Genomic DNA, 27,552 nt, shown 5'->3' on the forward strand with positions numbered 1-27,552 from the left:
GAAGTCCTAACCACCAGAATCTGTGAATGCAGCCCTATGTGGGAATACGCTCTTTGCTGATGTAGTAGCCGAGATGAGGTCATACCGGATGAGGATGGGCACTAAATCCAGCATGACTGATGTCCCTATATGAAGAGGGAAGTCTGGACACAGAGACAGAGACACATGTGAGGATGGAGGCAGAGGTTGGAGTTATGATGCCACAAGCCAAGGACACCAAGGATTGCTGGCAACCAAGGGAGTCTAGGAGAGAAGCATGGAGCAGATTGTCCCTCTGAGCCCCGAAGGAGGAGTTGACCCCGCTGACACCTTGATTCCAGACTTCTGGCTTCTTGAACTGTGAGAGAATAAGTTTCTCTTGTTTTAAGCCACCTAATTTGTGATACTTTGAAAGCCCTAGAAAGTAATTCAGCTGGGTTGAGTTTAATATCTTCAATTACCAGGATAGCATGAAGTGTTACGCCCTGTTAGGCATTGTTTGGTTTGATTTAATGAACATAGAAATCATCCTTAGAAGTCTGTCATTAGGATAATTTCAGTGCATGTTTGTAGTTTTTTCAACATTTGACACTACTCAAATTTTTCCCCCAAATCCTTTCCTCAGTTTTCTTTGTAATTCTTTTTTTCCTCTTCATACTTCTCACATCTGTAGCTATTTTATTATTATCCAATATTATATACAAGATAATATATATATTATATACTATATATCCAATATATAGTATATAATAAAATAATATATTAAAATATATTAAATATATTAAAAATAATATAATACCCAATATAATTATATATAAGGTGTATTATATCTTATGTAATATATGCTATTATTATATCCAATATAATTATTCAATATTCTCTCCAGTGTCCTCTATTGGAAATTCATTTCTACTGTTCAAATTGTGTTTTTGATATACAAAAATCTTATTATATCATCTTTTTCTTTGGAAAGGACCTCAGTGAAAATCCATATAAGAGAAAGTTACTTGAAAAGGAAACTTCCTATTTTCACAGGACCAGGGGCTATGAGACTAACAGAGAAAAACGGTAAAGAAGTCTGTTGCCCTTTAAAAAATATGTCTCTATTTTTTTTTGAGCTTTTATATTTGAGTTTATCCTTCATTTAACTTTTAAAACACTGCTATAGTTGAATATTTAAACAAAAACAATAGCAAGTAGTGAGCTATGATTGTAGTCCTTCACTCATTCACTACCGCATATAAAATGGCAGCAGTGTTATTCACTGGCCCCATTAAGAGGTCTGACACTGAACCCCACCCCTGGGATGATGTTCATCATCCTCATAGGCTTCCCCTGTAATGGCGCCGTCTTTCCTGATTTGGATCAAAGTCCACCAGTTCTACCTGGTCCATTTCATCAGTCTCTTCCACTTCCTTTCTCTCAGGTAGGAGTTTCTCCAGCAAAGAGAGTTTATCAGGAGAGAGAAAACCGTTCTCAGGGAAGTTTACCTTAAATTCGATGAATAGACGACCGACCCTTCTCATATGGTCCATGATAAATTGGCATGCCTTCATTTAGCACACACTTGATATCTCCATGCTTGACAATTTGACCTAGATGAGAGGTCATGACGATGGTTCGGTTGTCAAGAGTAGATATTGGCTTTTGAAAGCCACACAGTGCTTCAACCAGCTGTATGTCCATACACATGAAAAGGTCTTCTCCTCACTGAGTAAAAACAGCATGGTCCTTCTAAAACAATGATAATATCTCCTGATTCCAGTCCTGGTTCTTGGTCTCCTTCACCATGGAATGTTATCTTCTGGCCATCTTTCATGCCTTTGTCAATATGAACTTCTAGAATCTTCTTCTCTCGAGCTATCTTCCTTCCATTGCAGCTTTTGCATCTATCTTTAGGACTGATCCATTCCCCATGGCCCTGGCACTCCATGCACACAGATTGAATTTGCTGAACCATTCCACGTCCTATCTGATGAATTCTTATTTGCATTCCAGTACCTCGGCAATTGGGACAACATTCAACTGCTCCTTTCTTACCACCTCGGCCTTCACATTTATCACAAACCACATTCTTTTGCAGAACTAGTTTTCTTGTTGCACCATTATCTAAATCTTCTAAGGTTACTGAGAGCTGATGCACAACATTTTTACCTCTTCTCTCTCTCTGCATCCTTCCTCCTCCTCCAGAGAACATATCAAAGATGTCCACGGGGGAGCCAAAACCACCACCAGCTCCACCTTCTTTAATTGCCTGTTCACCTCCTTTGTCATATAATTCCCTTTTCTTTGCATCAGGGAGTACTTCATAAGCTTGGGAAATCTGTTTAAACTTCTCTCCTTCATTTGGATTCTTATCAGGGTGGTACTTCAAGGCCAGTTTCCTGTAGGCCTTTTTCAATTCCTCCTGAGTGGCATTAGGTTTGACCCTCAAAACATCATAGTAAGTGGTTTATTTCACCATTTTCTAAAGCTGGTGAGAGGGCTGAGGCCGGTGTGGGGGAGCGGGAAGGAGAGCATTGCTGGGCGCAGCTCGGGCAGCCGCAGCTGCTCCACATCTCACCAAGCGTTCTGGAAAGTTCCACCTATGTCTCTATTTTTGTAGGAGACTTCTCTGCCTGCCTTTTAACAACCACTACTACTGAGTCCCTAAGAAAGACTACATTTTTATTTGTTTGTTTTCTTATCAATAAATCCTTACTAACATTAGCTGAAAGGAGATGTTCTAATGTTCTCTAGTAAAGACACCATGGTTTATAGTCCTTGTTTGGAGCCTAAAGAGGAAAACCCACGTATCTAATAATCCTAATAGGTAAGTGACTTCCGGAAGATACCGCAAGTACATTTACTTTCAGGTATCTTGGCTAAGCATTGGTCAACTTGGGGAGGGTTTCTGGATCAAAAATCCCCCCTTTCCCTGAGGGCAGGATTGCTGAGTTTTACGTACGCACACAGTCTCCCTTGATCAAAATCACTTTTTCCTGAGGTTCAAGAGATAAAGTAATTTCTTGTTTCTATTGCTCAGAACCTATTTTTGAGCACATAGAGGGGCCATCCACCTTGTTTTCCTCTTGTCTGTTGAGACCTGCGAGAAGCAAATAAATCTCTGGCACAGACTTGGATGTGTGCTTGGCCCGCTTTGTCTAGCTGCTTCCTATCTGACAACAATTCCTGGAGCCATTGCTGCTGATGAGAGGGCCTTCTGGGTTTACAGCTCCATCTCGTCCTGTTGTAAATAACCTCAGACCCCCATTGTCTGCCTTTCTTTGGGGAAATAAAAATGGCATTCTCAAGAAGTTTAGATCTTCTTATTTTTATCCAAGGCAGAAACAATGAAATTTCTTTATAGTTATCAATTAATTATGAAATATTCCAAAGATAAAAAAATTCGTGAGACAAATAAGACGTACATCCAACCTACCCAGTGCGTCCACCCCTGAGATTTAAAACATGTTAACTCCTTTAAGATGCAAATCCTTCATTCCGACTTCCAGATTTGTTCTTGGTGGCTAGGGGTCTGAGGAGCATGGATTTTGGAGTCAGACCTCAGTTCAGATCCTACTATATACCTAGTTACCTTAGAATATACACTTCACCTCTCTGAGCTTCAGTTTTGTATTTGTAAAAGAGGGTCGTTCCATCCACCTCGTAGCGTTGTGAGCTTACAGAAAGCACTTAGCGCACCAGACACAAGTGAGCACCCCGCAGTGGGTCTTTTGTACCCTAGGTATTGCTTATTTACAGCCTTTCCCAGATTTTGGGAACTCAGTTTGCTATTACTTAGAGTAAGACTCACTCCCAACCCCCCATCTATTTTCTTTGGATTTTTAAAAGCAATTAATTACACGTCAGGTGGCATACCAGATACCAGTGGAAGAACTTTCAGTTTCCCTGGTTACCCCCTTTCTTCCTTGGGCTAGCTCGGAACAGTACACAAAGCCTTCCATGACCTTTGGCATTTAGCTTTTCTTAAGCTTGTGCTGTTCTCTGTGTCCACACCTGACTTTACCCAAAGTCCTTTTTAAAAAGCACTACAAAAGTGAAGTCGCTTTTCATTTTATGGATGAATCAATTGCACTGGGTAATAGGTTTGTGTTTAATGATTCATGATAAATATATTAGGTTTAGAGAAAGAAGTAGCAGGACAGAATGAGGCTGGGAGTTAGGAATCAGTTTCACTCAGATGAGCATGACCTTGAAGGAGTCCCTTCCACCCTCTCATTTTTTTTTTTATCATTGCAAATGATAGGAAAATTTATAGACTTGAGTATTTTGTTTTTAAAGAAGAGCATTGAGTTCAGTGGGTACCCTAAATAACTTCATACTTAGGTATTTTGTTTGAGATGGATAATTAATAGCTTAGAAGATTAAAAAAAAAAAAAAGAATCTGCCAAAGGGTAACAAATCAGCCTTACATAATGGGTATTGTTTCTTATCCTGAAGTCACCTGTCTTCCTCCTTCACACTTCCTTTGAACTCATCGCAGCCCTTAACCATTAGCATGGAAGTCTTTGGCCCAGCCAGTGGCCTCCTGAGATTTCAACTTTCCACGGAAATCTGTGTCCAAGTTCAGAAACAGTACTTCTAAATTTATCAGTTTTATGAGCATGTAATGTGTTCACTCTTTCCCAAGAAGAACATAATGAATCCATTTCTTACTCAACAAATGGTTAGTACTATTAAGCATATCTTCCACTTCTGTCCTTTTCTTTTAATTAAAAAAATTCTGCGAAGCTACAGGTCTAAAAATATGTGGTTTATATAATTATTCCCTTAGCATCTTCCCCACCCCACTCCCCAAAGCCCAAGGGCCAGTTATTGCTGATAAGATGTTCTCCAAACCTTATCCAAACCCATACCGTCACAGTCACAGACTTAATATGTTGTCAGGTTTGGGCTGCCTTTAACGAAAATAAAGCGCTTTAAATGAAGCATGAAATTTTTAAATTGCAAATTGTTGTTGGAAAGCATATTTAATCAAGAAATTGCTCTAGTAAATTAAGAAAACTCATGCCACCATTTTTTTTTGGCAGGGTAACAACTGCCTGAGGGTTTTCAAAGTTGTAGTAACTTAAACATTGTAGCAGCTTCCAATATAGTTACCTAATTCTTTTTGTTTGTTTTATTTCTTCCTTGACCATCTGATCAGTTCTTCTTGTTTTAAAAATTATGCATGCCCCTATTTTGTTTTGATTTGGGAAGTATAGAAAATTATAGAGCAGCAGAAAAAAATAATCACGCATTATACCACCCCTAAGAGACAACCGTAACAAAGCATTTTTCACAATCCTGCCCAATCTTTATTGTGTATTAAGAATATGAAAGCCTTTTCCATTTGTTGCAAATATTTTGCCAGTCCTCGTATGTACTTTTTATGTTTAATCAAAGTCGTACATTTACATAGTGCACAGAGTTTAAAGGACCAAATGGCTCATTAGCTTGTGAGAAAGTGACCCCACTACACCCTCCCCATTACTTTCTGCTGTTCAGAAACAATTACCTTATGCTCTTTCAACCAATCTTGCGGATCAGCTTTCATATCTCCGAGTAACTGGCTTATGCTGCTTCTTAGTTTTACTCAGCTTTACCCTTCATCTGTTGACATCCTTCTGTTGGAATGGGAGGATTTAACACTTTCATGGCAGCCCACCGCCCCCCATGCAGCACCCCCTCTTTTCAGCCCCTCTCCTCCTAAACCAGGTGTGTGTTATTTGGGTAGCCTCGAAGCTCGGTGTTTCTACTGCTGACACCAGGCAAATAAAAGGGGCAGTGGGGCCATTATGAGGTTTTCTTCCCCATTCAGCTTTTTGTTTTCTTTGTAACAAGTAATCGTCTCGTTTCATAAATTGATTTTCACACTTTTTGCTGACCTCCAAGTTACTGTGAGACATTTTTCCAGTGGTGTAAATTCCAGCGCCTCCAAACACACTAGGGATGTATCAAAGTCCAGTTGCTGAGGTCTCTCCTGGGCCTTTTTGCCAGCTCTGGTCTGGGCTCAGCCCCCAGCTCAGATGTGTCTGGGAGTGCCCCCTTCTGTGTTCACTTCCCCCCACCCCCCGCACCCTATGTTGCATGTGTTTCCTCCTGCTGCTGTAACCCATTACCACAAGCCTGGTGGCTGAAAACAACACAAATGTATTATCTTACAGAAGTCTGAAATGGGTGTCCCTGGACTAGCATCAAGGAGTCAGCCAGTCTGTCTTCCTGCTGGCAGCTCTATGAGAGAATCCATTTCCTTCCCTTTTCCAGTTTCCAGAGGCTGCCCACATTCTTTGCCTCGTGGCCCCCGTCTCCATCTTCAAAGCCAACATTGTTGCATCTTCAAATTCCGATTCTTCTCTCTTTCTTGTCCACTCATGAAGACCCCTGTGATTATGTTGCGTGTCCCTGAGTTGTCCAGGGTAATCTCCCCACCTCAAGATCCCTTTTGCCTTGTAGGGAAACACATTCACAGATTCTGGAGGTTAGGACTTGGGCATCCTGGTGCAGGGGGATAGGGCGAGGCACACATTATTCTGCCCTCTCTACATGTCTTTCTCTTTCCTTGGTCTCCAGCAGCTTCTTGAGAAAAGGTGCATGGTATGGAAGTTCTCTGAAATAACGCATTTCTGAAGATGGCTATTCTAACCTTGACTAATAGTTTGACAGGTTGTAAAATTCTAGATTGGAAATCTATCTCTATTAATCAGGATAGGCGAGAGTGATACCAAATCTCAATGGCTGCCCATGTTAGAGGTTATGTCTTGCTGATGTAAGATCCATGTAAGTGGATCCATTGGCTCTTTTCTTTCTGAAGCTTGCTACAGATCCTGGCTGGATCCACCTTGTGGCTTCGCCATCTCAACACAGGACCTTTGTGTCACTGTGGCAGGGCAGAGAGGAGCTAGAGCGGTGACGCATGTCACTTCCGTGAGCATCCTGTCGGCTAGAACTGGTCAGAAGGCCAAGCTCAACTGTAGGAGGCTGGGAAATGGAGCACTTGGGTGCTCTGAGCATCACATGTCTCTGCCACAAAAGAATTTCCCCCTTCAGAAGGTTAGTCTTTCTCCATTTCACTACCGCTTCTAGTATCTCTGCTGAGAAGACTAATTCTTGACTTTGTATGTGAAAATCTAATCTGTCTCTATGGAAGCTTCTTATTCCTAATGTTCTAAAATTGTATAATGTTGTGTCTACTGTGTGCCAGTTTTCTGGGCCTATTCTGGACACTCAGTGGACCTCTCAATCTGGAAACGAAGATCTTATTCTGGAACATTATCTGGACACTCAGTGGACCTCTCAATCTGGAAACGAAGATCTTATTCTGGAACATTAGATGATTTCTTCCTCTGCATTTTCTCTTTCTGTCTTTCTGGAACTCTTTAGTTGGATGTTGAACCTCTAAATATAGCTGTCTGTCTTATTTTTGTTCCTCTTATTTTTCTTTTCTTTGATTTTTGTCCCGCTATCTGGAAAAGTTTTTCAACTTTGTCTTCCAGCCTTTCTGTAGAGTTTCTTCCTCATTGTTTTCATATTTCTAATTTCCAAGAGCCTTTTTTTTGTTGTTGTTACTGTTCTCTGAATGTTCTTTTTTAGAGAATTCTTTGGTTCCAAATGGGGCCTTTTACATTTTTTACAAAAGGTTATTCCTAGATTTTTTGTTGTTGTTGTTCCTATTCTGAATGGAATTTTTCCACTATGTTTTAAACTGATTGTTATAATATTTAAAAACATTATTGATTTTGTGCATTATATATACTTATGTTACTCAACTTCTTATCTATTTCAATCATTTTTCCTTAATTCAATCTTTTCCTTAATAGGGACTCACATAATTGAACAGTATTCGTTTTTTCTCCTACCTTTGTTTCAAGTTTAATAGCATTATGTAGAATAATATTGAGTAATGTAAAGTCTATTGTGGGGGAGTGTGTATTAATTCTCACCCCGTCACCCACATTTAGAACATGTCCCTGGCACATAGTAGCACTCAATAAATACTTGTCAAATGAATGAATGGCTATAGACAGCATCTTTGTTTTATTTGAAGTTTTAATAATGCTACAAGTGTCTTACACTAAGTGTAATTTTATTACTTTGTTTAAGATAGATATTCTTTATCATGCTAACAAAATATTGCTACTTTTCTGGAAGCATACAATTATTTCAGAGAATCTTGTTTCCTTTGTGTGTTTTGACCTTGCACTTAGAAACATGGTTTGAATTGATTTAGTTCAGTTTACTTTCAGTTTAAAACTAAGGGGCAGACATCTTGGGAAGTATAAACAGGCACTTTTTATCAATGTTCAATTTGTTTTAACATCTTTGCTAGTGATTCAGAGGAAGAAATGCTCAGAAAAGTCCCTGAGTTTGCAGGTGACTCTGATCTTTTCTTGCTTTCTTTCATCTTTTTTTTTTTTTTTTTTTTTTGGTGGGAAAGTAGTACTCAACCACAGGACTGCCTACTAAACCCGGCGTCTTTGTCAGCTCTCACCGAAGGGCTCCCACCCGGTGTGATACTACAGCCCAAAGGGGCAATCAAAACGCTGGACATCCTCCAGCAGAGGACATAAAGTCCCTGGTGGAAGCTACGATTCATTCACACCTGAAAGATTATATGCAGTTTTAGTCGACAAAGATCAAAAGAGGCATAATTGAGCTGGAGAACATCCAGAACGTAACAACTTGAATGCTCTTGGAAGGTGGAAGAAAAGACTAAATTGATTATGATTCTTGCCAGGAAAGACATTGGCTTGGGAAAATGGTCAAAGTCTAGAAAACTAGAAGGAGTGTGTTTGAGGAGAACACAAAAGTGTTCACCAAGACCCTAAGCACATCTCTGGTCTGAAATAAATAGAAGTGATGGCCCTCAAATCTTAAATAAGGTATATCAAAGACAAAATGAAGGATATTCTGCTTCTTATGGTGAATAATAAACAACTGGACCTCATTTGCCCAAATGGCAGGGCGGGCCAAAATTATAAATCATTCCCTGTAAAATGTATATATGTTCATGGATGACAAATCCACAATGGCTAAGGAAGAGAACAAGGTTGTTGGGAGGGACAGCCTAATGTTTCAGAGTTGATGTTCTTAAATCCAGTTAGATCATTCTTATTTTGTATATAAAATGAACATTCTCTTTTTCCCAATAAGAACATTGTTAATCATTGACACTTCTTTACAATTTAGTAATTATTGACATTTATCTCCAAAGTTATTTGTTGAGTTGCTGCTGCTCCGATTACCCACTTGGAGGGCTCTGCCTGACTCTTGCACCTTGCATGACTGCCCTAGCTCGAGTGAGCATCCTGGGACAAGCCCAGGCTTCAGGTTGTGCTAGTTCTTAGAGCTGACAGAAGCCAACTATGTTTTTTGAGTTTTCTTTATCTCATTCATAAAATGAAAAATATTAATGATTTCCCTGTATTCTTCACATTGTCATTTTTGTGAAAAGGAATTCAAAAAATGTTTGTGAAAGTGGCTTTTGGATCTGTAAGGCTGTGTCGCTGATGGGTAAAGATGGGGACGGCCTGTGTCCTGAACCCCTGAGTCTTCAGGGAGCCGCCTCTCTTTCCCAGTTCCTGCAGGGACACTCTGCAAATGAACCCCAGTGTGGATCTACAGGGTTCCTTTTGCCCCTAAAGCCTCGAGAAAGGTAGGCTCAATGACATCCTGACAGTTCTCTTCCAGGTTCACACTCTCACCTTGAACTTCGACTACCCTTGGAGGTAAGAAGGTGCAGGATAGTCTCTATCTCTTCCTAAGACCCAGAGCAGAGCAGCAGGACTCTCCCGGTAGCCTTTCCCTGTGGCCATACCCAGACTCCCTCTTGGCTATTTTCCTCCCCAGTAAGGGGAAATTGAGAACCATTTACTATTACACCAGCTATTTGGGACCCAAGAACAAAATGAGCAATGTGAAACAGGCCAACAACAGGAAGAGATTAACAAAGATCTCCAAGTGGAAAACAACTTTAAAAACCTCGTACGGGTATCTTGAGAGCACTATTTCTTGCCACCATGGCTTAGTTTTGCCCTTGAGAAATATAGACCTTAGGGACTCTTTTTCCTTCACAGAGCAGAAGGTCCCTTTGAATGCCTGTTAGAGATCATTGGATGCAAAACTATAAAGCAGTAAAAATGTTACTTAGGATCTTCCAATACTCTCCCATAACAGTAGCTGGCACACATCGTTATACTTTGAAATGTCACCTGTAGGTATATATTTTTATCTCCCCAAGTATATTGTAATTCCTTAAGGACATGGAACATGTTTTATACATCTTTTATGGCTTAATGGCTAGTACCAATTATATGTACCTGGAGGAATCCTTTCACCTGGCAGTCAGAGATATCCAAACAAGCTTGTCATCCGTGTTAGCTCTATCCAGCAGGATTCCACGGCTCACTGCTAGTTTAGCATGGTGCCTGATGATCAGAGGTGGCCTGGAAAAGGGGGTGCTTCTTACCTGGACTTACATTTTCCCCTGACTTTGATTTTTATGCCACTCTTATTTTTCCTTCTTTTTTGAAACCAGATGCCCCTTTACTCTGGCCAAAAAGAATATCCCACTGAAGATGTGTGTCAGGACTTTAAAGGAAAATCTGCAGAGTGTAGTTTTATGAGGATCTGGGGTCCCTTGATTCTGTGCTATAATTTAACTGCATCATGGATAGAAATATCGGACTAGGAAAAAACCAAACCGATCTGGGCTTGTCGTCTGTTCACTTAACAGACAATATATGAGTGTTATCCAGTAAATGTTTCTAAAATTTCAAAATTTGTTGAGAAACAAGATGGACACTGAGGAAAGACATCATTAGCATGGTGGCCATCGGCTTCTAGGGCTTAGTGAGCCTGACTGGAGATTAAGGCTGACTCTTAACTAACTCTGTGATTTGGGACAGATTTCTGAATGTGTGTTATCCTGTTTCCTTGTCTGTGAAATAGAAACAGAAGTCCCTACTTGGTAGGGTTGTTGAGAGGATGGATTGAAAAAAACATAAAATGCTCAGCACCAGCTTGCTGCAAATTTCATCTAAGTTACATGCCCTAAGGTCACTAACTGATGAACTGAGTTTTACTGAGTCCAGATCTGAATTGCTAATATTCGTAGTTATAACAGCTGTCCATTTGTAGTATCTGAGGCCTTTCAGGGTAGATGTTTTAAATAAATTTGATTCCATATGTTTTGTGGCATCTGGTTCAAATCAGATCGATCTGTTTTAGCCAGGTTTTTTCTCCTAGCAGAAATGTGTTTTTGTTACTAAATGTTTCTAATAGGTAAACATAATATATTTTTAATCAGTGATACAGTGAGATACCTTTTTAGATTACTGTTTCATCCAATCAAAAACATAAAGGACTACTTGGTTATTGTTCTGTGCTCAAAGCCAAGTGTAGTACATTAGTGAAGTGTCCCAGAGAAAAATGATTTCATTTTAACATTCTGGACTTTCAGGGTATGTTTTTTATCTTGGGGGATGAGAAGGTCAACCATTGTTACACAGAACAACAAGTTACCTGGCAACAAGTTATGTAAACATGTGTAATTTGAATTATTAAGTTATACATGTTTTCAAATGTATGTATAATGCAAAAAGTATACATGAAAGATGAATTTTCCTTCATTTCAATTATAAAATGCTTTCATAATGTAATGTTTGAATAAAAGAAAATCTTTTCATTAGCATCACAAAAAGACTATTGATTGAAAAGGTGAATCATCCCCTTTTGGGGGGTTCTAAGAACTTAAATTATTCCATCTGTTCACATGGGTGTCATTCTTGAACATTATCAAAATATTTTCAATAGTTTACTCTTAATCTTCTAATTATTTACAGTTGATGTTATGATTATATGATCCTTCAATGTTTGAGTTACAACCCAAAACTATAATTCATCCAAAATTAAGGATTGTAGGGATGTATTTTCATACGTGCTTTTGTATGTATTCCATATTTCATAATTTTAAAAGCTTAGAGTTATCTTCTCATAAAACATTTTGGAATTTTAAAAAAATGTTTAAATTATTATATGAAGGTCTTTTTTCTAATCATTTTATTGGAAATTATATTCATCTTAAGATGTTATCTTTGAGAAGCAGTATATTTTAATGGAATTTCTCTATGTTGTCAGAAACTCTAATGAAAAGTAATTCAACTTTTTTATTTTTAAAGAGCCCTAATTATAATGGATGCTCAAATATGTAAATGGGTAGTGCCATCTGCTTTTGGCCTTGAATAGACTCCACAACAGAGTTCTAAAAGTTCCACCATCAGCATAGAGAGAAATGCTCTTCTCAGTTCTCAAAAGTCACCAGCTAAGGCGTAGAAAGTGAAATGGTTCTCTAATTGTGCTAGAGGCAGTTAGAATAGATGACTGATTGTATTAAATGTATGATTTGAAATTCTTCATATACGTGTATATACAACAAGATCGAAAACTTCCATCTCACTCTAAATAGGTTCTACTGATATTCCAGCTTCAGGTGCCCCGGGGAGCTCTGGGTAGGCACTTTTTGCTGTTTTGTTTTGGCAGCGGAGCCTGGAGGTCCCTAGGGACTCAGAAGCTCTCAGAATCTGCATTATTCATGCAGTGTTGTTCAGCATTGCTGTCCTTGGGACAACGTGTTAGCAGAGGGGACGTGTGCTGGCAGACCACCTCCATTTTCACTTAGAGAATTGCCAGCCTGTGCTCCTGCCTTCTAAGTGATTACTCTGCTGTGGTCGAAGTACCTGGCAAGAAGATAAATCTTTTGCTGGATAGAAATTTCTCAAGTACTTTTCCCCCATCAAAAGAGATGGCAGATGTGATGTGTTTGGATGGCTAAATAGGCAAGTTCCATTTTCACAGGATGGATAGTGCATATTATTTTAAGAACGATTGCCTTAATTATGCTAATGTAGGAAGAACTAAGAAACCTTATTGAGAAAAGCAATAGGCCGCAGTTCTGCATGATTTGGGGGAAGGGGGGACATTTTCTGCTATTTATTTAATGAGTTAGAAGTTTGTTTCCAGTTAATGGAGCCTGGAAATAATTTGATTGTGTTGAGGAAACAGATAAATTTCATAATCAGAATGGGTTCTTTAAATCTCCTAAGGTAGTCTTGAATACCTTCTTGACAATCCTTCCTAGCTAGTCCCCTTTCTCTTCCTCCAGAGCTGTGTTCCAGGTGCAAAGGACAATCGAGCCCATCCCCCCGTTCTTCCAGACTACAGCCCACCTGTAATTTATGCCATGACCACCTGTAATTTATGCCATGACTACAGGCTCACAACCTGAAAAAATGTTACTGAAATTAACCCAGAACCACTAGATGGACCTCTCTTTCCTGCTCTCTCCATTGATCAGTGTTAGTTCAACTTTCTAGTAAATTTAAGGACATAGACATATGCATATGTATATACACACTTGAAGGTATGAGGTTAGGTGGGCAAAAATGTCACATTTTAGATTTTTCCCCAATATGAGTAAGCCTGCACAACAGTCCCCATTTCCAGTGATGGTAGCAAGTGATCTTAGTTTCTTCCAGTATAAACTCACCTTCTCAGGGGTCTCTCCCTCCATTCCTTTCATCCCTTCTTGTGGCCAGTCAGTGGTTTGTGTGACCTCAGGGGAATGACACCTTGTCCCGATGCTGTCCTCATCCAGGATCATCCCAGGTCACTGGGCCTGGTCTTGGTTTTCAGCCTGTTGCTTCTATAACACTGGCCCCAGCAGGGCCTCTGCCCAGCAGGCCCACATGTGCTGCATCTTCCTTGTCTGGACCCCAGGGACCTCCGACATTGTCTCATAGCTTCAGAGAAATCCCAGAAGACTTCTCATTATGAATTGCCCCATAACCATGTCTCTGAGTAGCTCCCTCAGCCAGAGACACGCAAAGACTCAGGCTGTGGTCAGGAGCGAAACCTCTCTGTATGGCCTAGAGCGTCTGCGGACACCCCCTGTGGAGCTGGCCCCCTTTCTCTGGGATTTCTATCAACCTACCCCTCCCCAAGCCACGTGGCGGTGGGGGGGGCATGGATCGCTAGACCTTTTCCTAGGGACCCAGACAGCTTCAAGGACCTAGTCTTGTCCCTATTCATCCTCACATACCAGCCACCGAAACCTTTATTTCCCTTTGGGAAAAGCAACTAGCTCTTACTTTATTTATTTATTTATTTATTTTACCAGTCTTTGATTTTATTGATAAACTTGATGTCTTCTTCCTTCAGGCTTTACTTTTTAGCTTTTAGAATTCCCAGTCATTCTTCTCTCAGTCAGTTGGCTTTGGAAAAATTTGGCTTTCAAAACAAATAGCTTTTCTAGAAAGTCACAACTGAACACTTAGATGCCCAAAAGAGAAACGTAAAATAAAAAGAAATTATCAGAAAAAAACAATTTGGTAGGAAGATGAAATTGTTTTCTTTTTCTATATTGTCTCCTTTCCCTTTTTATTTACCTGTTGTCTTTCATCCTTGTTTTAGTTGTTTTATTGGTTCTGTGCTTTTTTGGAGGGGTTGGGATGGAGAAGACAGTGGTGCCGAATCCTTTTTGGCAGCGAAGAAATTCTGATTTAAAAATAGATTCAGATGCCCTATCCACAGTTCTTTTTTGTGGCACTTGGCATGCATTTCCTGAGTTCATATAATCCACTGGATAATATCTTAATGAAAGTTTCAATTCATGAGTTGTTTCTTTTCATCTCAAGGCTGCTTATCAGATGACATGTAACAACCCAGAGCGATAACAGAAGAACAGGACGAAGGGAGAGGAAGCTGCTATCCTTGCATCTGTCCTGAGCTGCGTCTCATTAAATTCTATACTATGGGGGATTTCAGGCCTTGCTCTTGTTAAGCAATAACTGTAACCCCGCGGTGTATAATTTAAGAGAACGCAAGGATCAAGAAGAGGGAACTCTTATCTACGTTGCATTTGCTTGTAATGGCCTCCATAATTTATCCACAGGGAGAAATAAACAATTGGAAAAATTTCTCTCTGGCTGGTCAGAGCCTGTTTATAGATTTGGCAAGAAATGAAGATAAAGAGTTACCAGGTGTGGCAGATGATCCCTGAAAGTTTGGCTTTTATTTTTATCTTGTGATGAGTCACCCGTAGATAAGCACAGAGGATAGCTCTTAAAAAAAATCTCTTCAGAGAGTTAGGTGTTTTATGCTGTTACAGAAAGCCGCCTTGATCATTTCACACTGAATTGTTCAGTATGCACGATTACAAGGCAGGTAGGTGCCCTCAGGTTGCTATTTTAGTGACAATATGGCCCAGGAACCGATGGGAATCTTGTTAAAATGCCTGAGAGGGGCCTGGGAGTCTGCATTTTCTGCCTGGTCCACGTTAACAGGATTGCTACTGATGCCTGGTTCTTACTTTACACAGAAAAGTTTAGAGAAACTTAGACGTTTCAAACAGTTTTGTGTGGAAATTTCTTTTTGGAATTAGTGGAGGCGGTAGGGACTTGCAATGCCAGGGGCTTTTATGGGCCCCTCAGCTTGCCAAACAGTCATTAAAGAAATTGCCCAACTGGAAACCAAGAGTTTAAGCAAAAATCATCTATAAATGCTTTGCTACAGCCAGGGCAGAACCTCTGTAAATGCCCTCCAGAATTGGTTCTGAGGTTGTGACCTGCCCATCGTAAGGGGCTATTTGAAGGATGCCTTTATTCTAGACTCTCTCCATCTGCAGGCTATAAGACTCCCGTCCAGGACTATATAAAACCTTGTATTTACATGAGCAAGCAATTTCTGCAGTTGTCCAGTCTTATAGGGCCCAAAATTCTTTTGTGAGCATTGGGGTGACCCACGAAACCAACTAGAGTTGGATGCAATTATACTAATTCATCAAAAGATAATTCTGTTGTCAGCGATGAATGTCCCTGAAAGTTTTGGATACACGGTAACAAGAAATTTCAGAGGAAAGCCATTAACAGTGAGTAGTTAATACAGCTCTTGGGGTTTTGATTCCTTAACATGAAATTCTGACTCCAACATTTTGGCTTCCCTGTGCCACTTCAGATAAGCTTCTGATTCAGTTACTTATTGGTTCTATACAAAAGAACCTGCCATCTTAAAAGAAAATTGATTTATCAAAGAAAACATATTAAGAGTCTACTAAAGAAATATAAGAGTTTTGTTGAATATCGTTTTTAAAATATAGAAAATTTGGGGGGACGCCTGGGTGGCTCAGTCACTAAGCGTCTGCCTTCAGCTCAGGTCATGATCCCAGGGTCCAGGGATCGAGCCCCACATCGGGCTCCCTGCTCAGCAGGAAGCCTGCTTCTCCTCTCCCACTCCCCCTGCTTGTGTTCCCTCTCTCGCTGTATCTCTGTCAAATAAGTAAAATCTTTAAAAAAATAAATAAATAAAATCTAGAAAAATTTTAAATATACAAAAATTACAAAGATGTGTACCCATCTCCCAGCTGTACCAGATACCAGCACATGAGGCTAAGACTAAATGTTTGTGTCCCTCAAAATTCATATGTTGAAGCCCTAACTCCCAATATGATGGTATTTGGAGGTGGAGCCTTAGGAGATAATTAGATCATAAGGGTAGAGCCCCCACGAGTGAGATCAGTGCCCTTATAAAGAAGAGACATGAGAGAAATGATCTCTCTCCCTGCTGTGGGAAGATACAGCAAGAAGGCAGCCATGCACACCAAGCAGGAAGCTCTCCTCAGAAATCCAGTTGGCCTGCACCTTGATCTTAAACTTACCAGCCCCCAGAACTATAAGAAATGTTTCTGTTGTTTAAGCCACCCAGCGTATGGTGTTTCTGTTATAGTAGCCTAAGCTGAATAAGTCACATGGTCTATTTTATTTCATTTATATTCTCAAAGCCCCACCTCATCCTTGGATTATTTTATATCCAATCCTATATATTATGTCCTTTCATCTATAAATATATCAGTATGTATCTCTATAAGTATGTACATAAGAACTTAAAAATATGACTACAATATCATATATTATAACTTAAAATTAGCTGTAATACCTTAATATCATCAGAAATCCAGTGTCTGCATTTTCCTGATTGCCTCAAAATGTTTTTCAGTTGGTTTGCTTAACTCAGTACCCAAAGGAAGTTCTACACATTGCATTTGTTGATATGTCTCAAATCGCTTTTAATCTGTAAATTCTTTTTTTTTTAAAGATTTTATTTCTTTATTTGACACAGAGAGAGAGAGCACAAACAGGGGGAGCTGCAGGCAGAGGGAGAAGGAGAAGCAGACTCCCTGCTGAGCAGGGAGCCTGATGTGGGGCTCAATCCCAGCACCCTGGGATCATGACCTGAGCCAAAGGCAGACACTTAACCTACTGAGCTACCCACACGCCCCTAATCTGTAAATTCTTTTTCCTGTGCCACCCCTCCCCCGCTTTGCAATTCAGTTGTGAAGAAACTGGACTATTTGTCCTACTAGAGTTTCCTACATTCAGGGTTTGGATGATTGCATCCCTACGGTATTATAGAACATGTTACTCTACTCTCTGTATTCCCTGTAAATTGGTGGTTAGATGGAGAGGCTTACTCAGATTCAATGCAGTGTTTGGGGAAGAATATATCATAGGTGGTGCTGCATACCTTTCATTGCATCTCATTACATAGGTGCTACACGTGTCTGGTTTTCTGTCTTTTTTTTTTTTAAATATTGTTAAATATGGTCTTATCTTTCCTATGAGAGTTCAGAAATCAGAATCAAAACTTGATCCCCTCCTTTGATAAGTGAAATGTAGTATATAAGATCAATATATAATATATAATTATATATAATATGTAATATAAAAATATATGGTCAAATGGGGCTCCATACGTAAAAAAGACAAAAGTGGCTTATACAAGATAGAAATTTATTTTCCTTTTTTGTAAAGTAAGTCCAGAGATAGGCAGTTCTAGACTGGCATGACAATCACACAGTCATCAAGGAGCCACTATTTTTGTGCATGGCTTCCAGGCAGAAGATTACTTCCTGGTCCAAAATGGCCACAGAAGCTCCAGCCATCATATCTGCTTCCCAAACTGGTAGCAGCGGTAGAGGCGAGGGGCTTTTTAAAAAAAAGAGCCTACCTCCCAACTGAATCACTCTAATTTAAGTTGTTTAAGAATCCCAACTAAGGAGTTCTGCATATTTCTAAATGGTCTCCCATAGCTTTAAGGGAAGCCAGAAAAGTTGGAAAGGCAGGATTCACATTGTGTGGAAGCTCTCAAAATATTGATAAGGCGTTCAAAGATTCTAGACACCCACAAATGATAAACGTCCATCCCATATAGTACAAAACTGTATCCTGGTGCCCCCTATCATTACGCCAACATAATTACCAAATTCTAGGAAAGAGATATTGATCCAGATAGGAAAAACAGAGACATGCATAAAAATGTAGAGAAATTCTTGGCAAACATGGTTAAGTAACTTGTCTACAGTCACACTGCTCGTAAGAGGTAGAGCTGAGATTGGAACCCTGGCACTATGCTATATTGTAATAGACCAATTTTAATAGATTTTCTTCTCGGATACTTTTGGTGAATTGTTAGAGGAAGCAAGAAGAGGGAGGTGGGGTGTCAGCACAAATTTTGCTTCATCGTAAATAATGAAACAGGAAGAGAGACTGTCTGGGTTTCACAGCTAAGTATGGACACGGTTCTGGTTCTGGATGCCTCGCCATCCACCCTGGGTGGAAGGCACTCACTCTGGCAGCTCGTAGCCCAGGAAGTTTATTTAAGAGGAGATCTTAGACCCTAGAACTTGGGTCATCCCTTGGGTGCCCCTCCCTCCACACTACTTACTGCTCCTTCATTTCCTCCACCTCTGACAGAGGTCTCAACTTCAACACATTTGCCAGGAGATACAGTGGCTCTCCCCTGAGGCTGACCTCACCCACATACACCACACCCCCTCCGTTTGAGCTCACCACTTCCTGGATTTTGCAGACCTAAGATTTTTGGACACAGTGTTGTGATTTGTATTGGCCTATGACTTGCACTTAGGTTCACTGGTAAATAATTCTAACTTAGCTATTTAGCAGAAACTAGCCTTGGCAGAAAATATGGACTAGAGCAGAGGAAATTTCTTGCCACCTTACTCATCAAGGTGCACCGTTAGGGTCAACCCCTCACGTGCTCTTTCTCCCCTTTCCCCTCTTCCCAGCTGCCATGATGTGCCCCATTTCTGTGCTCCTCTGATCTGATCTGATCACATGGTTCGGCCTCAGTGCAGTATGCAAGGAGTAGAGAAGAGTGGAGGGGGGTAGCAGGAGAGGCGTCCTGGCAGGGCTCTAGGGCAGCATTCATTACCCTCTGGGCTCCAAATTGGAGCCCTGGCTTGGGGAGGAAGGATTGCATAGAACCCGAAAGCAGCAGCCTCTGCTGGCTCAGTTTTCTGGAGACCCTGCATCTCTCTCTGCCAACATGTATACACTCCTTTGAGAGTTGGGGCTGTCTTATTCACCTGAATATCTGCTTTTACTGCCATGCTTAGAGCCCAGGATCTTGCACATAGCCGGCCCTCGATAAATATTTAATGAATAAGAGTCACTATTTATGATTATAGCTACATGCTGGCTGGACATAAACACGACGACTACTGTGTCGATATGAACACCCAGGCATTGCCCCATGGTACGCAACAGCAGAGTGCAGGACAGGAGGGCAGGACAACTCCCTGGGACCTTGTAAAGGTTACAGGTTCTCAGGCTTCACCCACAAGCACCTGATTCAGGGGCAGGCAGGTGGAGTTCGGGGATTTGAATTTTTAACGTGTGCCCCAGTGATTGTAAGGCAGGTAGACTGTGGAACTCACTCAGAGAAATGGCCTAAGCGGTACTTCTTGCTCTTTCTGATAACCAGTGCCCATTCTATACATTGATACCTGTGGCTTCCTGGTGGCCACAAACCACATGGCGCACACTGGAGGGGACCCCTTGGCCACTAAGGCCCTTAAGAATGGAATCTGAGGGGCACCTGGGTCGCTCAGTCATTAAGCGTCTGCCTTCGGCTCAGGGCATGATCCCAGAGTCCTGGGATCAAGCCCCACATCAGGCTTCTCCACTGGGAGCCTGCTTCTTCCTCTCCCACTCCCCCTGCCTGTGTTCCCTCTCTCGCTGGCTGTCTCTCTCTGTCAAATAAATAAATAAAATCTTTTAAAAAACAAATGGAATCTGAGTCGTCACCTAGTTAAAGTTCCAGAAGGGCTTTATAATAATCTATAAGGAGGAAAAGACCTGTTGCTTTATGAATTGAATACTAACCTGGAACTCTTCCCAAATCAATTGAACTCTGGTTTCCTATTCAGAATCTTCTTTTAATGCTCTTAAGTAAATATTAAGATATTTCCATGTAAAAAGCTCATAAAGGCCTGTTTTCTTTGAGAGTGTGCTTGGAAAAAAAACATTTCTATCCTCTCCTGCATATGTTATAAAAACTAATAGTTTTGTTTCTTTCCACCACTATTTCTTCTTTCTACTATTAAATAGTCATTTGATTTAATATAGCACCTAATGACTCCCCTTCTTCAGTGGTTCTTAATCACCCGGCACCTGCATTTGTCTGCAGAGTGCTTTTTAAAAATTGGCCTGCACAGTGCTTTGGGTATAAATTTTACAGTGCCATCTTCTTCAGATTTTTCTTTGTCAAACAAATTATGCTCTTTTTTTTATTATCCTTACTTGCTTTTAAATGATGATTAAAGTATCACAGGAAATGTGTGTGATTGAGTTCATATTTCCTACCCATATTTTATGATTAGGCTCAGACAGATGGCTCCTGCCTTATCTAACAGAATACCAGAAATACATCAATGGTCTCCTTATGGGATGCATTTCCGCTCTAACTCCTGGCACCACGTTAGATTTCAAGCCGTGTACTTTTTCCTTTATTTTCCTTAGTAATTAAAAAATGTGTAGTCTTATTTTTAATTTGTGCTTCTTTGCTATAGGGAAGATATCTTTCTGAGCTACCTTGTATCCTTCTTGGAATAAATTAAGATATATGTAAATAGACATCATTAATAAGCATGAGTAGGGGAAACTATGATATTCATCTACATTCATCCAACTTTTGGTTCATTTTGATTCGCAGCATGATTTTTGCATGGACATCGCTACAGTCTGTGATCCCTCCAGAGCACTGGAATCTCTCCCGGAGAAAGGAACTTGAGCACCCGTAATCTCCCCTACATAGAAATGCTTCCCCCACCCAGTCAGGATGTGTCTTTCTCCTCCCCAAACCATTACCACCAGGGGGTGCCCCTGCCTCCTCTCCAAAGATGCTATCTGGGTCTGTCCACCTGCTCACTGCAGCTGGCCATCTTCCAACATGGCTGCCACGGCCAAGGGTCTGGCCATCTCCCCCCTGCAGTAGTTCTTGCTTACCTCAGACCTGCTGCAGACCAGCAGAGGGAAATGTCAGAGTCTCCTTGGAGCTAGGAGAGCCTTTTTGCCTCTCCACGGTGTTCTTGGTGTAGGCGTGGGGTGTGTGTGTGTGTGTGTGTGTGTGTGTGTGTGTGTGGACATTTCCGGTGGTGGGGGCTGCAGGTAGATAACTTTGATACGTGCTCTGTTACCATGGTAAGCTCACAGTCTAATAGGAAAAGTTCCTGTACGGTTTTTCTGTGTAGGGGCGCCTGGGTGGCACAGCGGTTAAGCGTCTGCCTTCGGCTCAGGGCGTGATCCCGGCGTTATGGGATCGAGCCCCACATCAGGCTCCTCTGCTATGAGCTTGCTTCTTCCTTCTCCCACTCCCCCTGCTTGTGTTCCCTCTCTCGCTGGTTGTCTCTATCTCTGTCAAATAAATAAATAAAATCTTTATAAAAAAAAAAGATAATCAGGCTGATAATGTTTTCCCACAAGTATCATGGTGGTTATGGCAAAACATAGAATGCGTGCATTTCCAAAATAATTTGTCTCCCGAAGGCAGTTATTCAGCATCGATTTTTTTTTTTGGGGGGGAGGGTTTCTTCTAAACATTTCTTCATCATTGAAGAAGCAGGTAATTTATATTTTTTAAACGTATTTCTACTGGTATAGTTTTGGTGTCAGTTCAGCCTTTCAGACTTTCTGGAGTGTTCTAGGTGATTTCTGACCCCTGTTATCTATGAGAATGGCTTAGATTGGCTTTAAGGCCCAGAGGCAGGCAGACAAAAGTTTCAGGCCCAGCTCTATATTCACTAGCAGTGTGAATTTGGTGAGTCATTAACCTGTCCAAGGTGTCTTCACCCACACCCGCCCGCCGCTATAGGGCTGGTGTGAGGAGTGAGGCCAGGCCTGTAGGCTCAAAGCACAGGCCTGCCAGGTGCCACTTGCCCAGGGAGCAGCCACTGAGGTCTTGTGCACATCCTGAGAACACCCATGGAGGCTTCCCCCCCACACCCCAACCTCCTTCCCTTGGAAAGCTTTATCTCACCCATTTGAAAGAGAGCAACATCCGTGCCTAGATATATGGTAGACTTTGTTTATTTTTAGGGATTTTATGCTAGATATTGATCTTTAGAGGATGCATTGGGGCTGCATGCCTCGTGTTCCTAACTGCTGTTACTTGAGGTCTTTCAGATCTTAGCTCCCGCTCTCTCTGCTCCGCTCCAGCTTCCATACTCTCAGATGTGGTCTCTGGGGGCCCAGGTGGGCTCCGGGCATCCCCCACGTCAAACCCTTCTGATGGCCCTCAGGATGAAGACCCAGGGGCTTGAAAGGACCTGGGCCTCTTCCCTGCCCCGATCCCCTCTCCCCACTTTGGGGAGGTTTTCTGTCTATTCCCTTTTGCTCTGGAACAATCACACTGTGATTTCTTGCTTGCTCTTTTAAAAGTGAAGCTACAAATCTTTAAGAGGTGGTGATGGGAGACTGGTCTGGGTTCTTTTCATCAAGTTTCCATTTGTGCTTCAGCTGTATTCCTATCAGGTATGTCAGATGGACAAACCGCAGCCGGGTGATCCCACACAAGGCGAGTGTGACACGCCACTTTAGAAGCTTTCCTCATTAGGCATTGCTGGCACCGAAAATAGATGGTTCAAGAGTTAATTAGATGCAGTTACTTGCAAAAGCCTCAGAGGCGTTTTCTTGGTCGTACACAAGATGAGTCTATTAATTATGTCTAACGAGGAAGGTTTACATAACGTCGGTTAATGGCCGATTGCTGGTGGCAGCCAGGCAGGATGAGGAGCCCCGGGAGAGCATCTTCCGCTTCCGAGGAGAGAAAGATCTCCGAAGACAGAGCTCTCGCCTCTGGGAGCCTGTAATGTACTGCAGAACATAAAATACAAGTAGATTAGGGAGTTGAAGATAACTTTGTGCTCAGCTCTGTCCTACTGATTGTCCCAGAGTGGTGAACAGGAAAATCCCCCAGGGCTGGAGATGTGAGTGTTTGGGTCCAGCATTCCTGGTGATGGTATAGTTGTATAGGACAGGCTGTGTTTTATAGGTCTGTGGTGAAAAATATTCAGCCTCTATAGTGTGTCTAGGCTGGGACCCCACCCACGTTTCTCCCTCTGCAGGCGCCCACGGTGCCTGGCGTTCTGCCCTGAGCAAGGTGTTGGGTTAGAGTGAAGCGTTGTTCTCTCCTGAGTCCTCCTTTGGAACACGCACACCCCTGGGAGGAAGGACCCCACTGAGCCTTCAGCATCCCAGGGTGGACTGCTGGACCAGAAGCTTCCGGAGCAGGAGGGACAGCCTTGTGGGTGGTAGAAGCACAGACGAGGACAGAGGGGCACCCAGCCCAGTCACAGGGTGCCACCCCCTGGCCTGGAGCCTGTCCCTCAGCATCCCCATCTCCCCCTAAGCCCCACTTTTCTGCTCTGGGCTCCAGCCATGTGCCATGAATTGTTTCTTTTGTTTCTTAGCACCACCTCTGGCCAGCAGCCTTCACCCTCCTCCTGCATCCGGCGTAACTGGAGCCAGGGCCGGAAGCTGAGGCACCTGCCCCAGCAACCACCTGCTCAGATGAGTGAAGGTGTGAAAGGGGCCAGGAGAGGGCTGGAGAGCCTTGTGGCGGGAAAGAGAAGTCAAATGTCCAGGTGCTTCTAAACACCATGTACCATAAAATTCACCCTTTTAGGTGTGTTCAATTGAGTGGTTTTTAGTGTGGTCACAAAGTTATACAACTATCACTACTACCCAATTTCAGAAGATTTTCATCACCCCTGGAGGAAGCACTGTATCCATTGACAGTCTCTTCCCACTTCCCTCCAACCCCCCAGCTTCGGGCAGCCACTAATCAAGTTTCTGTTTCTATGGTTTTGCCTATTCTGGACATTTCATGTCAGTAGAATCATACAGCATGTGGCCTTTTGTATCTGGCTTTTTTCTTTCTTTCTTTCTTTCTTTCTTTCTTTTTTTTTTCTTTTTTTTTGCCTAGCGCGTGATTTCAAGAGTTGTCCACATTGTGGCACCTGTCAGGACTTCGCTCCTTTATGTAGCAGGACACTCTCTGACTGTGTTGTATGATTTGCCACAGTGTGTTTATTCCATCTTTGTTTCTTGGACTTTGAGGTTGTTTCCATTGTTTGGCTACAACGAATAATGCTGCTCTGAACATACATGGATAAGATTTTTTGGACTGTGTCTTGAGTATCTACCTAGAAGTCGAATTTCAGGGCCATATAGTAACTATGTTTAACTTTTTGAGGAACTGCCAAACTATTTTCCGAAGTGGCTGCACCATTTTATATTCCACCAACGATGTGTGAGAGTTCCAGTTTCTTCATATCTTTGCCAACACGTGTGATGGTCCATCTGATTAATTACAGCCGCCATAGTGGGTGTGAAGAGCTCTCTCACTGTGGTTGCACAATATTTTCTGAACCATTATTGAAAGTGTTGGTATGTTCTCTATTTCAGGGATCTAGGCAAAATCCTAGCGTCCATAACTAGCTATTGCTGATTACAGTCCTAAGAATGATAGTTTTTTGGGCCAGTTAGAAATAAGCGTCCTCCAAAACCACCAGCAACACAGCCGCTCAAGTGCATGGCTTGGTAAGGTAGAGGCACCTTTATGCAAAGAACTGTGCCCCCCTTCCCCTTTCTTGGGCTGGACCCCACTGCTCACCCAGACTCCTGGAGTTCAGCCCTTCACGCCTGTTCTGTGGGTGCCTTTGTCCAGGGCACAACCTACACAATTGTACATGGCCTGTTCTTAGCCCCTTTAAAGCCCATAGACATGGCTTCCAGTCTCAGCGAGGCTCTTGGGCTGTGACTTTGGACAAATAATTTGCTGTCCCTGGTCCTCAGTTTCCTTGCTGGCAGACAACAGTGATAAAAACAGAACCCTCTATGGTATCGGGATGAGGAAATAAAATGAACTTTATAAAGCCATGGGTCCAGGTCCTGACAAAGCGTTTATTAAACAGTAGTTAAATTTATGTCTTGTCCTTAGGAACCTAGCACAGATATTATTTCCTCTAGAAGATGGGTCAACACACTTGGCCCATGGGCCCAATCAGCCTGATGTTGTTATACCTCCCACAGGCTGAGAATGGTTTTTATGGTTTGAAAAGTCTGTGAAGCAAACAAATCTGTGACATAGAAAATACACCCGCTATGGCCTACAATATTTCCTGTCTGGTGCTTGACAGTGAAACTTCACCGTCCCTGCCGTGGAACCCTTCTATGGCAGCCCCTCCCTTCCCCACCCTGCCCACCCCACTCCGGGGCTAAGTGCCCTTACTCAGGACCCTCCCCTTGGACCTGTCACTGACCTTTCCCACAGAATCCCTGCAAGCCCATCAGCACTTCTTCTCCCCTGAATTCCTTGGCACATAGTAGGAAGTTAATATTAATTCAGGGAAAGGAAGGGGAGAGGAGAAGGGAGGGGATGCTGGAGTTTCGCCAACTTCACAATTTTGCCTACATCCTGATTTGGGAAGAGACTGTCCTCCTATTATGCACTGCATTTTTTAAAAAAATTTTATTTGAACTCAATTTAGTTAACATATAGCATATCATTAGTTTCAGTGGTAGAATTCAGTGATTCATCAGTCTTATATAATGCCCAGTGCTCATTACATCACATGCCCTCCTCAATGTCCATCACCTAGCTACCCCATTCCCCCGACCCACCTCCTGTCCAGCAACCCTCAGTCTGTTTCCTATGATTGAGAGTCTCTTATGGTTTGTCTCCCTCTCTGTTTTCATCTTATTTTATTTTTCCTTCCCTTCCCCTATGTTCATCGTTTTGTTTCTTAAATTCCACATATGAGTGAAATTACATGATAATTGGCTTTCTCCGATTGACTTATTTCGCTTAGCATGATACCCTCTAATTCCATCCACATTGTTGCAAATGGCAAGATGGCATTCTTTCTAATGGCTGAGTAGTATTCCATTATATAAATATACCACATCTTCTTTATCTATTCATCTATCAATGGACATCTGGACTCTTTCCATACTTCGGCTATTGTGGACATTGCTGCTATAAACACTGGGGTGCAGGAGCCCCTTCGGATCACTATGTTTCTATCCTTCGGATAAATACCTAGCAGTGCAATTGCTGGGTTGTAAGGTAGCTCTATTTTTAACTTTTTGAGGACCCAGCACACTGTTTTCCAGAGAGGCTGCACCAGTTTGCATTCCCACCAACAATGTGAGAGGGTTCCCCTTTCTCTGCATCCTCGCCAACACCTGTTGTTTCCTGACTTGGTCATTTTAGCCACTGTATGCAGTGCATTTTAGCTGAGCAGTATCTGGGCCTCAATTTTAGCCCAGATATGATGGAGGCCATCCAGTACATTAGTGTGTGGAGACATCCTGACTTCCCCCTTGGCAATCATGCAGGGGTTGGACTTCCTAGATATGTCCTTCTCAGTCATTCACAACCCCCTCTGGGAAGAGAGCTTGGCCTATCGGTGCCGGCCTCATCCAGGAGCCCTGCGCCACCCCCAGAAAGACACGACTGTGGTTTTCTTTCAGTCAGGCTGCATGGGGTCAGAATTTGCATCCTCGTGGATGGGGTTGCACTGCAAGAAAGTGTCATGAGTGTTTCTGAGAATCTTAGAGACAGAGGCATGCCTCAGCCTGCTTGATTCTATTACTCTGGGCGCTTTAGAAGAATTTAAGTCTCTACTTATTTTTCTAATATTAATGCTTATGTTGAAGCTCTGGGGCAGAAACAGATGATCTGCATTTACCCTAGAGCTTTCACTGCAGTTCTGTGGAATTAGGCACGCAAACCATTGACAGGATATGCTTTCATTTTTTGATTTCTTATGTTCTCAACATGATTTGAAAAATTTATTTCTATGAACTTGTGTGCAGGAGACAGAAAGAGAAAGGTTGATTTGTGCCTTGACTATCCGCTCCCTAAAGAAAAGCCAGCGGGCCTGCAAGCGAGAAGACAAAAGACACAAGCAGGACAGTGCCCGCCTGAGGGAACAGGCATTCCAGGTGCTTTCAGGAAGCAAAGTTGAGCAGTTTACGATCTTGTGCAAAAATGCGCACAGATTTTTTCAACAGATAAGGAAACATCTTTAAAAAGGAAAATGACAAACGCAGGTGAAGGATTTGAGCCTCACAACGATTTGTTCACTTTCTACCAAAGGAATGAAGGGAGGGAGTGAGGGAGGGAGGGAGGGAAGGAAGGAAGGAAGGAAGGAAGGAAGGAAGGAAGGAAGGG

The 27,552-nt window shown here is 42.0% G+C and overlaps 1 protein-coding gene and 1 pseudogene across 7 annotated transcripts in view; one reads left to right on the forward strand and one right to left on the reverse strand.

Moving 5' to 3' along the window:
• UST (uronyl 2-sulfotransferase) overlaps positions 1-27,552 on the forward strand; it is a 292,373-nt gene that overhangs the window by 125,739 nt on the left and 139,082 nt on the right. The window lies entirely within an intron of this gene.
• LOC100468840 lies at positions 1,235-2,443 on the reverse strand (annotated as a pseudogene).

The sequence above is a fragment of the Ailuropoda melanoleuca genome, chromosome 10 (assembly GCF_002007445.2).
Source record: "Ailuropoda melanoleuca isolate Jingjing chromosome 10, ASM200744v2, whole genome shotgun sequence".
Lineage (NCBI taxonomy): Eukaryota > Metazoa > Chordata > Mammalia > Carnivora > Ursidae > Ailuropoda > Ailuropoda melanoleuca.